The 13,931-nt window shown below is 46.2% G+C and overlaps 1 protein-coding gene across 3 annotated transcripts in view; it reads left to right on the top strand.

The window, feature by feature from the left end:
• Window positions 1-13,931, top strand: part of ABR (ABR activator of RhoGEF and GTPase) — a 1,177,460-nt gene that overhangs the window by 523,097 nt on the left and 640,432 nt on the right. The window lies entirely within an intron of this gene.

Consider the following 13,931-nt stretch of genomic DNA (forward strand, 5'->3'; position numbering starts at 1 on the left):
GTCGAAGGACCAGTGCCTTCCGAATCTGGCGATTGTAAGCATTGTTGCCTATAATTGGTCTACAGGAGAGGATGGCATTGCCAAACTGATGTGGTATTTGTCGCTCTCAGTGAGAGACTGGGTTTAGGTTTAATAGCAGGAGTGTTCGTGTTTTTTGTCTTCACCCCCAGATGTTAGTTAATTCTGCCTTATTCTTCCCGTTGATTCGGAGTACCCTAACACAGGAGGAACGTCTATACCTGTTGGGATGTGTGTATAGTACTAAGTTCCATAGAAAGGTGTTAAACACTTGCATTAACCCGGTTACCTTTTTAGGTCTCGCTTGACAGTGCAGGTGTCATCATAACGTGATTAAGCGCAGAAATAGCTTTCAGGAGTACTACATTAAGCTCTGTCCACAGTTTGGTGGGCAGTAATGCATGTTTTTATTGTGCAGTAAAGTGCTTTCTCTCCAAGAGTATAATCTATCAAGTTGCCAGAGCTCTTTATCAAGTCTAGATATTGCGTTGCAGGTTGACCTTTAGGTCAAAAAGATGCTACAGTAATGTTGTAGACAGGGCCACTAAAATTATGGTATTCTGTGTCTGTGGCGTTTTCCACATAATTTGTGCATTTGCTATCTAATCGATCAGCTGTGGCATATCCTGCAGATTTTAACTCAAAAAAATATTTCTAGCTCAAACTAATCAAGAATTACTAATAAACAGCAACAACACTTACTGCTGCGCAGTGAAAGGTCTTTTGCAAAGGTTGGCTGATTACCCCTCCACCCCCCCCCCCCCCACTCCCACCAACACTGTTGCTTAATTATGTATCTGCGTGTTAAACGGGAACTAGTAATGCAAAACGTTTGCCCAAGCATTTGTTGACCGGTCTAAAACAAAAAAAAAAAAAGTTAGATAACAATGTGGGAAATTTTGCCACATAATTTAGTCAATTCCTCCACGTAATTTGAACCCCATCCGCTATGTAGTGCTAGCATTCAAGGCTATGTCTCCTAGATGGCTGGATAATTAGGGTATTAGTTCTTCTTGTTCGTGAAATAAGACAAGGACACTCCTATATGCCCACGTGGACCAGGGTCAATACATATTATGTGAACAATTGTCCTGTTCTAATCTTTCAAAATTTAGACACCTCTCAGTGGTGTAGAGGAATCCACCATCTAATGCACTGTTTAAACTCTCACCACCTAATGTAAGTGAAGAGCCGGAGACAGTAGACTGCTTGTAGTTTCTGTCAAAATACACGTTCAACCAATCCATATGTAATGATGTTAAAAAACATTATAGGGCTGAGGGTCTCCTAAGGACAGTCATCCGACTACTGCACTACAAAAGTGTGAGCCATGTTGTAAGGCAAGCACCGTTCACCGGATCTCCCATACAGTGTTTTAATTACCTGCAAATTCAGGTGAAGTTGCTGCTCCAGCCGTGTGCATTCCCAAATAACTCACAGGTCACCTGTTTCCTCATATTGTATCATCTGTAGCTTTTATCGTAGTTGGAGTGTGTTTAACCCTCAGTCATATAAGGGACGGTTCCGTCAGCAAGCGGTGAAAGCATCCGCTGCCGCGTGCACCGCCACGGTGAGTTCTACATGTGCATAAAGGCATACAGCTTGCTACATATTCTAAATGACCCCAGAAAGTAGTATGTCAGTGAAAGGCAAAATACACCAAACGTTAGTGCATGACCTAACTTTTTTTTTTTAATAGTAATGGCAGGTCAACAGCACAGCTGCGTGGATGACAGAGTTCAGCATTTTGTTTTTCAATGTATGCAGAGGGATATTTGGCTCCACCCAGAAGAATTTTACTCTTTCACGCAATGCTATCAGCTGGTGATGTATCACTCAAGGAAGTGCTTCCATTAGAATGCTTGAGTAATTATCCTAAATCTGAACAATAAACCCGGCTATGCTGTTTGTCACATTCAGCTTTTTTTCTCATATATACCTTCTAGACACTGCCATATTTTTGCAACTTTTTTTTACTCTGCAGTAAAGCCAGTTAGTCATAATAACTTTATTTCGCCACTGCAAGTGGCACAAAAAGTATTCTACAGCAATCAATCATTAACATTAAAAATATATTAAATATCAAAATACATACAGGTGCATAAAAAGCGATTAAATCGTAAAAAAAATAGAATGAATCATATCATAAAAACAGCAATTCATATGCATTACTACTCTTGTTGTGCGCGTACGTTCAATCGTATAAAATTGATCTCCTCCTTATGGCAGACAGCAAAAATGAAGCTACACAGTAACAGACAAAAGGGTTTGGCAATAGTTGTAGATAATACAAAGCTGGGCGACATTGTCTGAAAGGAAGTTTACGTATAAGCGGTAGTATATATTGTTTCCTTTCCCCAGCATATAATCTACAGGGGATTTAGAGGACTGCCCGTCACATGGGTGGCCATGCATCAATGGAGTGTGTTTTGGCAGGGTAACCTAACATTCGAGGGATACGTTTCAGGCGCCATCACAATAGAACATACGAGTGCTGAAAATAAGAAACAAATGTCCAGTATAAAAACAGTGTTGTCTATGCTAGGTGTTGAGGAGTATTGCTTAACCGTGCCCTAGTTGCGATTCCTCTCCCACCTGTCTGCGCTCAATCTAAAGCCAATAGGGCATACGTTAACGTGATGAACAACATTTGTTCCTACAGTGCATGTAAACAGCATTTGTGAATGTCTGTTTACTTTTGATAGTACTTTACAGCCAGTTTGTTGGCTATGCCAATTCTTATTAGGTCAGGTGTTAGCCTAGACCTCTTTATTATACTAAAATTACATATGATATACTTTTTAGGGGCTTTCTTAAAAGTCCTCTACATCAAATTGGTATGTTACTGTCATTCACATATTTCTTCTTCTCACTGCAACATGGGCTCATAGGTCGGCCCACTTCAGCAATTCACTAACTTGACCGTGAGTGACAATGTTCCCTTTCCCACACATTCCATCAGCATGCAAAATAGTTCTTATGTGCCAAGGACTACAATGGCAACACACATTTCTGCTTTTAGCCTTAAACTCTTTTGCTGGATGATCCAACAGCGCCCCCCAAAAATGTTTTGTACAAACTATGACAGTAAGTGTTCAGGCAGTGAAAGGGATTGCAAGGATAACATTAATTGTTGAGCTGTCCTACTTTTACTTTTTCTAGTCCCTACTCATGAGCCCGGCAAAGTATGCTGTCACAAACTGGGTTGCTGAGACTGCCAGACCCTTTTGTAGTGCGTTTTCTGGGTAGATGAGGACAGAAAACCTACATAGTGCATGTTGAAGCACCACTTGCAACTTTTCAAAGCACATAAATAAAAAGCAATATCATTTACAGCAACAATAGCTCAAACTCTCGCAAATGCGAGACCTATTGCATTGCAAATGCTTGTTCTTAAAGTTCTGTATCACTGATCTGGATGATGCAGTGGCTTCAAACCTTTTGTAGGTATGATAGAAGGTCCTGGAGGAATACGTCTACATCTTTTCCCATTGTGAGTTGCACTTTTATCTTATTTGATTTACTGAATTAACGACAAGACAAGTACGTTTGGGACTGCGCATATAAATGGTAATCGGTGTAAAAGGTAAGCAGCGCCTTTTCTAACATACTCTAAGCACTGGATAAGGTAGTATTTTAAGTATTTCAGAATGAACCTCGTTAATTGGGGTAAACTCATCTGAGGGGAGTAACCAGGCCATAGATCGATAGATCTTCGGCCTTCAGTAACTCTTCCATGACTCTCCGTACAGTTCTACTCATTTACTATAGTAAAAGGCACAGGTCTATTGGAATAAAATGGGAAATATTTGAAGAGTGGTTGCCTTTGTGATGTGTGTAGAATGGCCACAGGACACAGCAGATTTTGGACATTCTCCCGAACCGAGTGAAATCATAACACTTAGGCAGTCAGGAAATGCTGCAGTCTGAGAATAGCAGAGGAAAAACTTTCACAACCCATTATTACTCCAAACCATGAAGTGCTAGCATTTTTGGGAAGATCTTTTCATCCTCACATCTACTTCCTCATTCCACTCTATATGATATCCCTCTTTTTTCCACTCTCCAGATCCCCGTTTTTAATCTCCCCATCTCCCTGACCACTTTGAGGAGACATGATGGTCTCTCAAGTGCTCTACGTAGAGAGCTTCGATTTACTATCAAAACGCATATTACAGCACTGTTGAGCCCTACAGCAAGGCCACTGATGTATGCTCTGCTCCTGCCTTGTAAAAGGCGTCATTTACTCATAGTCTACCATCTTTAATAGGGTTAAAGCCAACTCTGGATCTGAACATTTAATCCATGGGCCTCCCAACCGGCCGATTAATTTTTAACAAAATCCAGGCAAATTTTATCAAAATCTAGGTAATTAATAAAAGTTTTAATGGTGTTAGTTACCTTAATGCTGGAGCGAAAATCACGGTGTTACAGTGAATTTGTTTTTGAGAATTTTGTATTTGCCCTAAAGTTGAAATTGTTTGGTATTAGGAATGCGTAACATAAATGATGATCGAGATTCAAGGGACACCTTTAGACACTATGATACACATTAACCTAATTCATGACTAGTTGATATGGGGTTTGGACTCCAGGAACGAAGGAATAGAAAGCCTAATTTGAAGTGGAGTTGGGGACTATAGATATGCATCCTTTTATTTTGTGTTTATTAAATACACAGTGGCGGCTACTCCGCTAAGGCGGAGGAGCGTTGCCCCACTGTATTTTAGTAATGTAAAAAAGGAAAAATAAAATAAAACTATGTTATTTTATTTTTCCTTGCTGAGGCTATTTTGCAGGACAGGGCTGGGCTGCTCTGCTCACAGAGCAGGGGGAGGAGTGTTGGGCACTCTGTAAGTGTACATGACTGTTTGGCAGCCGTCTTGGGCCAGCCAAACAGACATGCGTGGTTAACATGTTCTCCATCAGGCTGAATTGCACAGGCTGGGTGGAGAACATGCAAAGGCTCCCAGTCCCTGTCTGAGCACCTACCCATAGACCTCAGACCAATCACGATGCTGCTAACAGTAGCGTTGTGATTGGCTTAGGGGATCCTGTGTGCTTCCTGCTTACGTTCCGGCCGGACTCATCAGAAAGAGATGCGGAAGGACGACGAAGGAGAGGTGCAGTGAAGAGGTAAGGGTATTTTTTTTCTTCACACCCCGCAGTGCCACCCCCGATCCGTGCCAGCAGCCACTGTAAATACAGTATAAAATTTACCTCCCACTTCACCCATTTCCTAACCACAGCCATGATGCATTTTTGATGTCCAGGAACACTTGAGTTAAATTGAATACGGTCAGTGTACTACATCTCATTTGCTTTAAACCCCACTGACTCAACGGATGTACCCTGGGATATCCAATCAGTATCCCAGGTGCAAAGCCAGAGACACTGGCCGCACCTCTCTAAAGCCCGCCCTGCTTACTGTCTTGGGGCTCATGACTCGAACTACCAAGCATTGAAAATGCAAAAGGTCTCTCCTTTGATTAAGTTAAAGCCATTTGCTTTGCTAATGGTATTGTATTCTAGCTTTGCATTATTTAGTGTATATTTGTGATATGTGCATATATTTGCTCTCTCCTTGCCCCTTTCATCTGCCTCATGCTATTGTAATCCTCACTATACAAAATTAACACACATACTATTCTTCTATTCATTCACCTCCCAAATCTGAAACACTGCTCTTTTCCTACTAACACTAAGCTTTAAACTACTACACAGCTAACAAAACAATTCTAACTACATACAACTACAACATATCACAAATATACACTAAATAATGCAAAGCTAGCATACAATACCATTAGCAAAGCAAATGGCTTTAACTTAATCAAAGGTGAGACCTATTGCATTTTTAATGCTTTTTTTAAAAAGGGCTGCGTCTGGTCCATCAAAATTCTTTTGTGCATTTCCTTCAAGCTTGATCAAAGAGGATCAATTTTATTAAGATAGATGTCCAAAGAATTCCTTTACGTTTCACTTAAAAACAAACACAAAAACATGATCACGACAGAATTCAATTTGCCTCCCAATTTTCCTCATAAATAATAAATACTTCTCTTGTTTTAAACATTTGAAAAGAAATAGCGTTTTGAACTCGAAAATACTTCCAGGGAATGTGATAGCTGCAACATGCTGAGCCAATATCTAACTAGTTGGGAATTTTTGATTTTGTGGCCCGAAGTACAACTGTCGCCATCATCTTTGCATCACCTTTAAATAAAAATTCAAAGCACTGAGCTATAAAGGTTAAACGCCTGGTAACAGGCAATCTGACTACCGCTTTATAACTGTAAATAGGAATAAACATAATAACAATACAATTAATGAATCCATGGTTTCTGGACCCAATGGCAGATACTCCATACAGTAGGCTACTTTTACTTTTTAAAGTCAAATAAAAAAATCCCCAAATGGAAGGTCAATAGGCCTGAAGTTCAAACGCAGTACATTAGAGAACCATGTGGAGGATGTGGTCAAGAGGCCAAAAGTGATGCAAGAACAAGAAGGCTTAAAATGCATCGCATGGTATTTCAACACCATTAAACACCACTAGGTTTGAAAATCCAAAACTGCACATGTGCGTCGCAGTACTTGAAAACTTTGGGAACTGATGCTGGTCACACAAGAGTCCCTTCAGCCAGTGAGAGTTCAGTGGTTGTTCAATACTCAAGAGGCAAACTAAGACAGTAGGCACGACTACCAAGTCAACATTTAGGCCGCCAACAAATCACTACACACTAAAAAGAAAGGTAAAGGGCTGCTTGAAAACCATTCAGTGGAAAAGTGCCCATGCACTTACAAACAGCGCCACCGTAATGCTGTGAAAAATAACTAAACAACTGTTTCAGTCGGCTCCTAATTGCAAAACCATGTACTAAGTGGAGTGGACAATGGTGCTTTGATTAGCCAAGGCGATTTGTCTGCCCTCCATGCTCATACACATAAACATACAGTTGCCTTCTTACACAGTAAGCAATTATATTTGAGTTTAAGCACCTTGAGACAGGATAAAACAGAATCAAAAGGAAAATGTACTGAAGAACGTCAATAAAAGCAGTCTGGTACCCAAATATTGCCTAATGATGATGAGTTTGCGCGACAAACATCCCCTCTGCTTAAAAAGACGGTCATGGTCTGACCTATTACTGCTATTATCCATATACATCATATCCGCCTGACACTTTGAAAAGGGGGCATCCCTGTGTTAAGGGACTAAAATTAGATTGTACAAATAATTGTCGATGAAAACCTTCCATCCATACAAATTACGCCCTTAAGAATCGCTTACTGTAATAAGCAGGCGGAGAGGAGGAGGGTTACTGGGCTGCAAAACATCAGTCTCCACACACAGCAGTCACCGATAAACTTGGAGCAGGGTTGGACCAAGTAGCTTTCTCAATGATACCATGGACTAAGTACTCACATCTACCTGGACATCTTCTAGGTTAACTATGAAACTAGATCTGAGGAGGTCCATTCAAAGACACCCTTAAGAAGAGACACAGAAAGGACGGGATACGGTGGGTGCTGCAACATTGTCCTATCGCACACCAAACTCCACTGGTCCGGGTCCACACACACCACTCCCACCCATGGTAAGCTAGCCAAAGTGGGTGGCTATATTGTAGCACGCTCAGCTGCTGAATTACAAACATGCCCAGCAATCTCATGCAAAGAGGCTAACCGTGTCCTGGGTCACCACAAGGTTTGCATTCACCGGTCTGTGAGTTGCACTGTTGCTGTCACTAGATATTGTGCATTGTGAATCCCTGATCAATGATTCGCAGGGCAGCACAGCCCAGAAAGTCAACTATTAGGGGAAGGTGTGTACTTGACACATCCTTCATTGCAGGTCAGTACTCCATGGTGGTTCCCAGGCTCACATGGGCAGGCTCACTGCCCTGCGTGCGGTAACCTACGCTTTACTATAAATGCCCTTAATTCTAAAATTGAATTCATGTGACAGTATTATGTGTTTAGGGTGCCATACAAGTTCTCACTCTTCGATTTCACTGCCTAGGTCTGTCAACACTCTCTCTGCCTCTGAAAATTCAACAGGGTCGAGCTTCTACCCTTAGCCGCATTTGTCTCCAACAACCACCACTTCAGTAACTCTGACAACAGAACACGAATGTGTGCAGCACCCTCCAGAAAATGAAGCCTTTTTAACCTGGGCTTCAGCAACAGGGTGTACAGTAGCCCCACTTCTGAGAAATAATGCTGGTGACATTAGCTCCTTGGAAAGGAGCAGAGAGCCCGCGCAGATCTGTGCATTACAAATACACTACAGGGAATAAAGGCTGGAATAGGGGAACACGGACTGTGATGGGACAGAGTAGTGCAGACGATGATGCAATAAGATGGAATAACAAAACAGAATGGTGTGGCTAAGCTGGCAAGGCAGTACACCGCGCTATAGAACAGACAAGCTCTATGTAAGAGTACTGAATCCTACTGTAAAGAAGAATGTAGTCTACAGCACTCTTGGACGTCTCATAGGACAGACAGTACAGTATACCTTGCACAACTGCATGGTTATGTGCCACAACACATGACGGCATAGGCGGCTGGAATAGAAAGCAGTGTAACAGATCACAGGGACAGGAGCGTGGTGCACTGTACGATAGTGTAACTGAAGTGTACGTACTACTGAAGACTGCACAGGTTTACAGAGCACAGCACCACGGCGTATTACCCAGCGCTGCTGTACAGAAGTAAGCAAGCAGTGACTAGGATCACACAGTTAATGTGTAAGCATGATGTGGTGCATCCCTGGCAAGGGTACGGGGCAGAGTCCAAGACAGTGCAATGGTGGAATACAGAATCTGGAGGGGTCTAGTAATGATCAGAGATTAATACTGGTGTGTGGCTCACTTCTAAGGACTTACAGTTCTGGGAGGCATACTGTAGACCAGATGTTAGAATGATATGGTAAACACGAGCTCACAGGACCGTAATTAGCTCATGTAGATGAATGAACTAATGAATAGATAACAGAACACTATATACAGTAGATGCAACTCGGTAACAGGCAGATGTAAAATGCTCAGCTGGGGTGCAGGATGTGCAAGACAGGTGTAGCACAGACTTTAACACGGGACACAGCGCTATAGCACAGCAGCACTGTACATGACACTTACATGAAGTCTAGTTTACATGCACTGAACAGAATAGTTTAGTTCTGGCTAAACTGCACACACTCCTTCCTACAGTCATCAGCAGCGATGTATACAATGCTACAGGGCACCGCTATCTATAAATGAACCCTCTCACAGGAGCTTGCTGCTTTCTACAGCACATGACGGCGCATGATGCGAGCTATCACAGAATAAGCATGCACCCTGGTGTGCACGGAGTACCGCGAGCCCATGAGGTGCTCCACAGCAGCACGGGTGAGCACAGCATGTTACAGAAGCATGTGGAGGGCTTGCATAGCCCCTTCCTTGACTCTGGTGCAGGTCACAGTGCACATGGACCCTGCTCTGGCTGGCACAAGGGTGTAAACAGTGGTGCACGGCATGCTACAGGGTGGCACAAGATGAGTGCCGGAGCACTGGACCACTTACCTCTAGGCTGCACATCCCTTCCCCCTCTGGTGCCCCCAGCCCCCATCTCCAGTAACACAGCAAGTGAAGGTATAAGGGGGGGGCAGGCCTGGGCCTCAGGCAGCTGTAACTGTATTTCTTATTGTATATGCAATAAGCAGGGGGTGGAACAGGAAGCTGCAGGGCCTTAGGTACGTGGCCGGGGAGCCCTCCCCGTGGGAAGCCCAGCACGGAGAGCGGCGGGTGGAGCAGCACTTTACCAGGGGTCCGCTGCCGTGGTCCTCCTTGCCTCCCGCCGCCTCCTCCTCCACTCCTGGAGGAAGCAGAGCGCCCTGGAAGCATCCAGAAGGGGTAGGGGTCCAGGCCGGGCTGAGGCAGGCCTTGGAGGTCCAGGCCGAGGAGGGGAGCGCCGGGGAGAGGCTGAGCTGTCTCCTGCACACACTGTGCACCAGCAGCAGCGGTGGCGGCGGCAGCCGGGGAGGAAGAGTTCCAGCCGGAGGGGTGCAGCATGCATGCACCGGACCCACAACAGAGGCCACACACCGCTGCGCACGGCCATATGCTTGTAGGGTCCTGGGCCCTACACATACTTCAATAACCGGGACATTCGGACAATGACGCCCATGGACCACCGGGAAGCATATTAGCTGGCCCGGCCCCTTCATGTTCTCAGCACGAAAAGTGAAAAGTTCTGGGACAGGAAACTTTTACCAAACCCGGCGCTCACAATGCATTTCTTAGTTTAAAAGCTGCAATTTTGGGGCAGGGGGTTAAAGTGCAACGAAGAAGGCTGAAATAATGGAGCTCGCAAACCCGATATGCATCCCCTGTGTCGTGATAAAAAGGAAACATTGATTAATGTTCCTTGGAGTCGGTCAAGTATATATGTTTAAGTGACGAATTTGCGAGAATCTTATCAAAAGTCTATTTAAAAAGAACAAAGCAGACTTGAACATGCCAAAATGAATGTCTCGATACCTACTTTAACAAGCGCGGTCCCGAAAGTGAAAGTGGACCGCGCTGCAGCCGGAGCATGGAGATCTCTTGTCTTTATGGGGCCAAGTGCTTTGCGACAGCAGCAAAGCAGGCGAGCCAGTCAGGCTCGCAGGGAAAAGGGCGTCTACAGAAAACCCTCCTTATTAATGGCGGGCCACCGTTTAGCATAAACTGTGATGCCAGCCAATGGAAATGAGGGGCGGGGCTTAAAGCCCTCTTCTGAAAGACCTTGTAAGCAATAAATCTCGCTGAGTGAGCTGCTCATGTGCTCAGCAACGCTAGGCGAGACCTAAAAAGGATAAGACTGAATGTAGATTCACTGATCTGTCCATTCTCTTAGCTAATTGATTGTTATGTAAGCCAAAGATGCTGCGCTGATAGCACAATGGAGGCGACAGCTAATAAAACGGGAAGAGACAGAAAACCCAATTCTGGGAACGTACAAGGCCGGAAGGAATAGGTCCAACCGACTTACCAGTTGAGCATCAGTACTTCAGAAATTGATCATTAGTAATGACAATGAGCTACCACGAAGAGGAAAGACAGAGGAGAGCTGATAGAGTGCGCACAGGCATTGACATGTCACAACAGCTGGTATTGGTAGAGTTTGAAACCTGGCGGTAAGGCGCAAGCGCCTGTTGGGAAATCCGATGGCTAGAGGGCTATGAAATAGAAACTTCACCCACTGAATAGGATTATGCTGCTGTGAATGTTCTGCACTGTCACTTACACATGTACAAATATGAGATAAAAAGTCTAAACTCCGCGAAGAACTGAATGGTGGAATTTGGCATAAGTGAACAAGTCACACTGGTTTCAAATTTAGGTATGTCTTCTGAAGTTAGCATAAGAGAAGTCTTGATACTAACCTATATAGCAAGGTGAACATGTTTACTGTTTTTTAGGTCTCGCGCCTAGCGTTGCAGCGCGCAGCGAGAGATTTATTGGGGTAGAGGGATTTTTGGAGAAGGACTTTTGCTCCCGCCCATTCTTTGGATTGGGCAACGTCCATATTTATTTAAAACTATATGTTCTCATTGGTCTGCAGCAGTTTTTGTTACCGCCCTGTAGCTTTTTTTCACACACCCATAAGACAGCGAGTCTACAGCGTGTCTTGCTCACACTGCCTGCACGTGCTTGTCGGCTCTCTGAATGGTTGGCAACTAACAAATAAGCACTGTGATTGGTGGACCTTGTTAATCAATCAGAGAGCCTACTGGCACGTGCAGGCAGCGTGAGCAAGACACGTTGTAGACTCGCTATCCCAAGGGCGTGTCGATCTTCAGCCTTCGGTTTCATGTTGAGCAGTCTTGTAGGTCTCGCCTCTCCACATCCGAGATTGTAGCGTAACGTGAACCCCTTGCCTGCAAAGTACATGGCGGGCGCTTCCCCCGCCCCCCGGACTTACTCATATTTACCCAGGCGCTTAGGCCTCGATAGCGGCAGCAGTGAATTGAACCAGAGGTATCCCTGAAGCTAAATGGACACGACTGGATGGCGTATCGGCCCTGAGAGCAATACGGGCCTAATGCGAACTCAGACTGTCTGCCTGGATTAATCTAACCGGGGGCGCAACGCTGCCGTAACACAGAGAGGAGGTGCCTCGGAGGTGCGGCCCTAGCAGAGAAACTACGTCTGGAGAGCCTCCCTGGAGCCCCAGGAAACAGTGGACTCTTTGGCGTCCTGGTCTGTTCCCAGGGATCGACTGATGCCACTTCCATGTTTCCCCCTTCCCCCCCACTGCTTCTCGACTACCTCCCCTGGGTGGATTGCGTGGTGCGATGCAGGCATTTCCCCCTCCCCCCCCCCATCGGCTGGCCTCCTCGAGCAGATTATCTGTTTGCCTGCCCATAGACCGCCGCTTTGGGGTGTCTCTGCGCGCTGTGCTCGGTGCTACAGCACGTCTCTGCTCGCTGCGCTCCCAGGCAGGAGGGCAGAAGCGTCAAGTCTGGGAGTGACATCTCGCGCTACTCCCCACCACCTGGCGGCGGTGCCAGCTCCCTGCAGCTCCAGCTGATAAGATGCATAGAGCTTAGCAGTAATGACAGGGGCGCAGAACAAGGCACACGGGACACCTCGCCACACCACCCCGGCGAGTAGGTGGTCATCTGCCGCTGCCACCCTCACTCTTCTCCTGCACCGCTTCCTTCACTTTACCACTACCTTTACTTTACCTTGATCCGTTCACTCCTCTACCTGTACCCACCTGTGTGTCTGCTCCATATCCGCCCTCCACCTATGTGCCTACGTTCCTCAACCTGTACCCTCTCTACTCCACGCGCACCCCCGCTCCACCTGAGTCCCCTCACCTGTGCCATACGCCCCCTCACCAGCACATCTCGTCTACTACACCCGTATTTCTGCTCCACCCGAACAACCCCCTCCACCAGTACCTTCCCGCTCCTGTGCCCTAGCCTCTACTCCGCCTCTCCCCATGATTCACCTGTTCCCGCCCACCGGCACTCTCCTCTACGCCTGCACACTCCATCCCTCCACCTCCACACGCCGCCACTCCACCTGCACACTCCACCACCTGCACACTGCACCCCTCCATCTCTTCAGCTGCTTACGTCTGCCTCCCAACAGGTGAATCCCCTCTACTCCACCTGTAACCCTGCTCCGTCTGAAGCCCGTCTTCTCTTCCACCTGCACACTCCACCCCTCCACCTGTTCCCTTCTGCCTGGAAACGGGCACATCCTCTACTCCACCTGGAACCCTCCTCCACCTGAAGCCCCTCCTCTCTCCCACCTCCAGCTCCCGCTCCACCCCTCCAGCACCAGTTACCCTCACCTTAGCACTCCTCCCTCCACTGTTCTTCTCTCTCTTTGCCTACCTAGTTTCCCTCCTCTCCATCTGCACTGCGATACTTTCTCTCCAGCTGCCTCCATTCTCCCTTACCCTTGGCCTCCCATTCAGCCCTCACCGCTTCTCTTCCTGCCTCGCTCTTCACCACCTCCCTCCAACTGCACATCACAGCTCTCTACCGGTGCACATCCGTCCCCCCTCTCTTTATCTACATCACTCCGCCCCACGTACACGCACCCTCTTCTGTGCTCTCCCTCCGGTTACACTTTCTAGACGTCATTACCTTTCTATCCGGCGAGGACCCCCCCCCCCTACACACATACGCGTACCTCCCTGCCACCGCCCCCTGTCACAGTCTCCACATCGCTGGCTCCCTATCGCTTTAATTTCACTTATCTCGCCCTTTGTCCTGCCGTCTGTCCATCCGTCCACCCAACTAACCATACGGATACAGCCATCCGTACATCCATACATCTGCCTTCCCGTCCGTCGGCCCGTTGTCAATTCCATCTGTACCTTATTCTGTCCGTCCATTCATGTACAACTCTCCACCCATCCAT

The sequence above is a fragment of the Triturus cristatus genome, chromosome 3_2 (genome assembly GCF_964204655.1).
Source record: "Triturus cristatus chromosome 3_2, aTriCri1.1, whole genome shotgun sequence".
Taxonomy (NCBI): domain Eukaryota; kingdom Metazoa; phylum Chordata; class Amphibia; order Caudata; family Salamandridae; genus Triturus; species Triturus cristatus.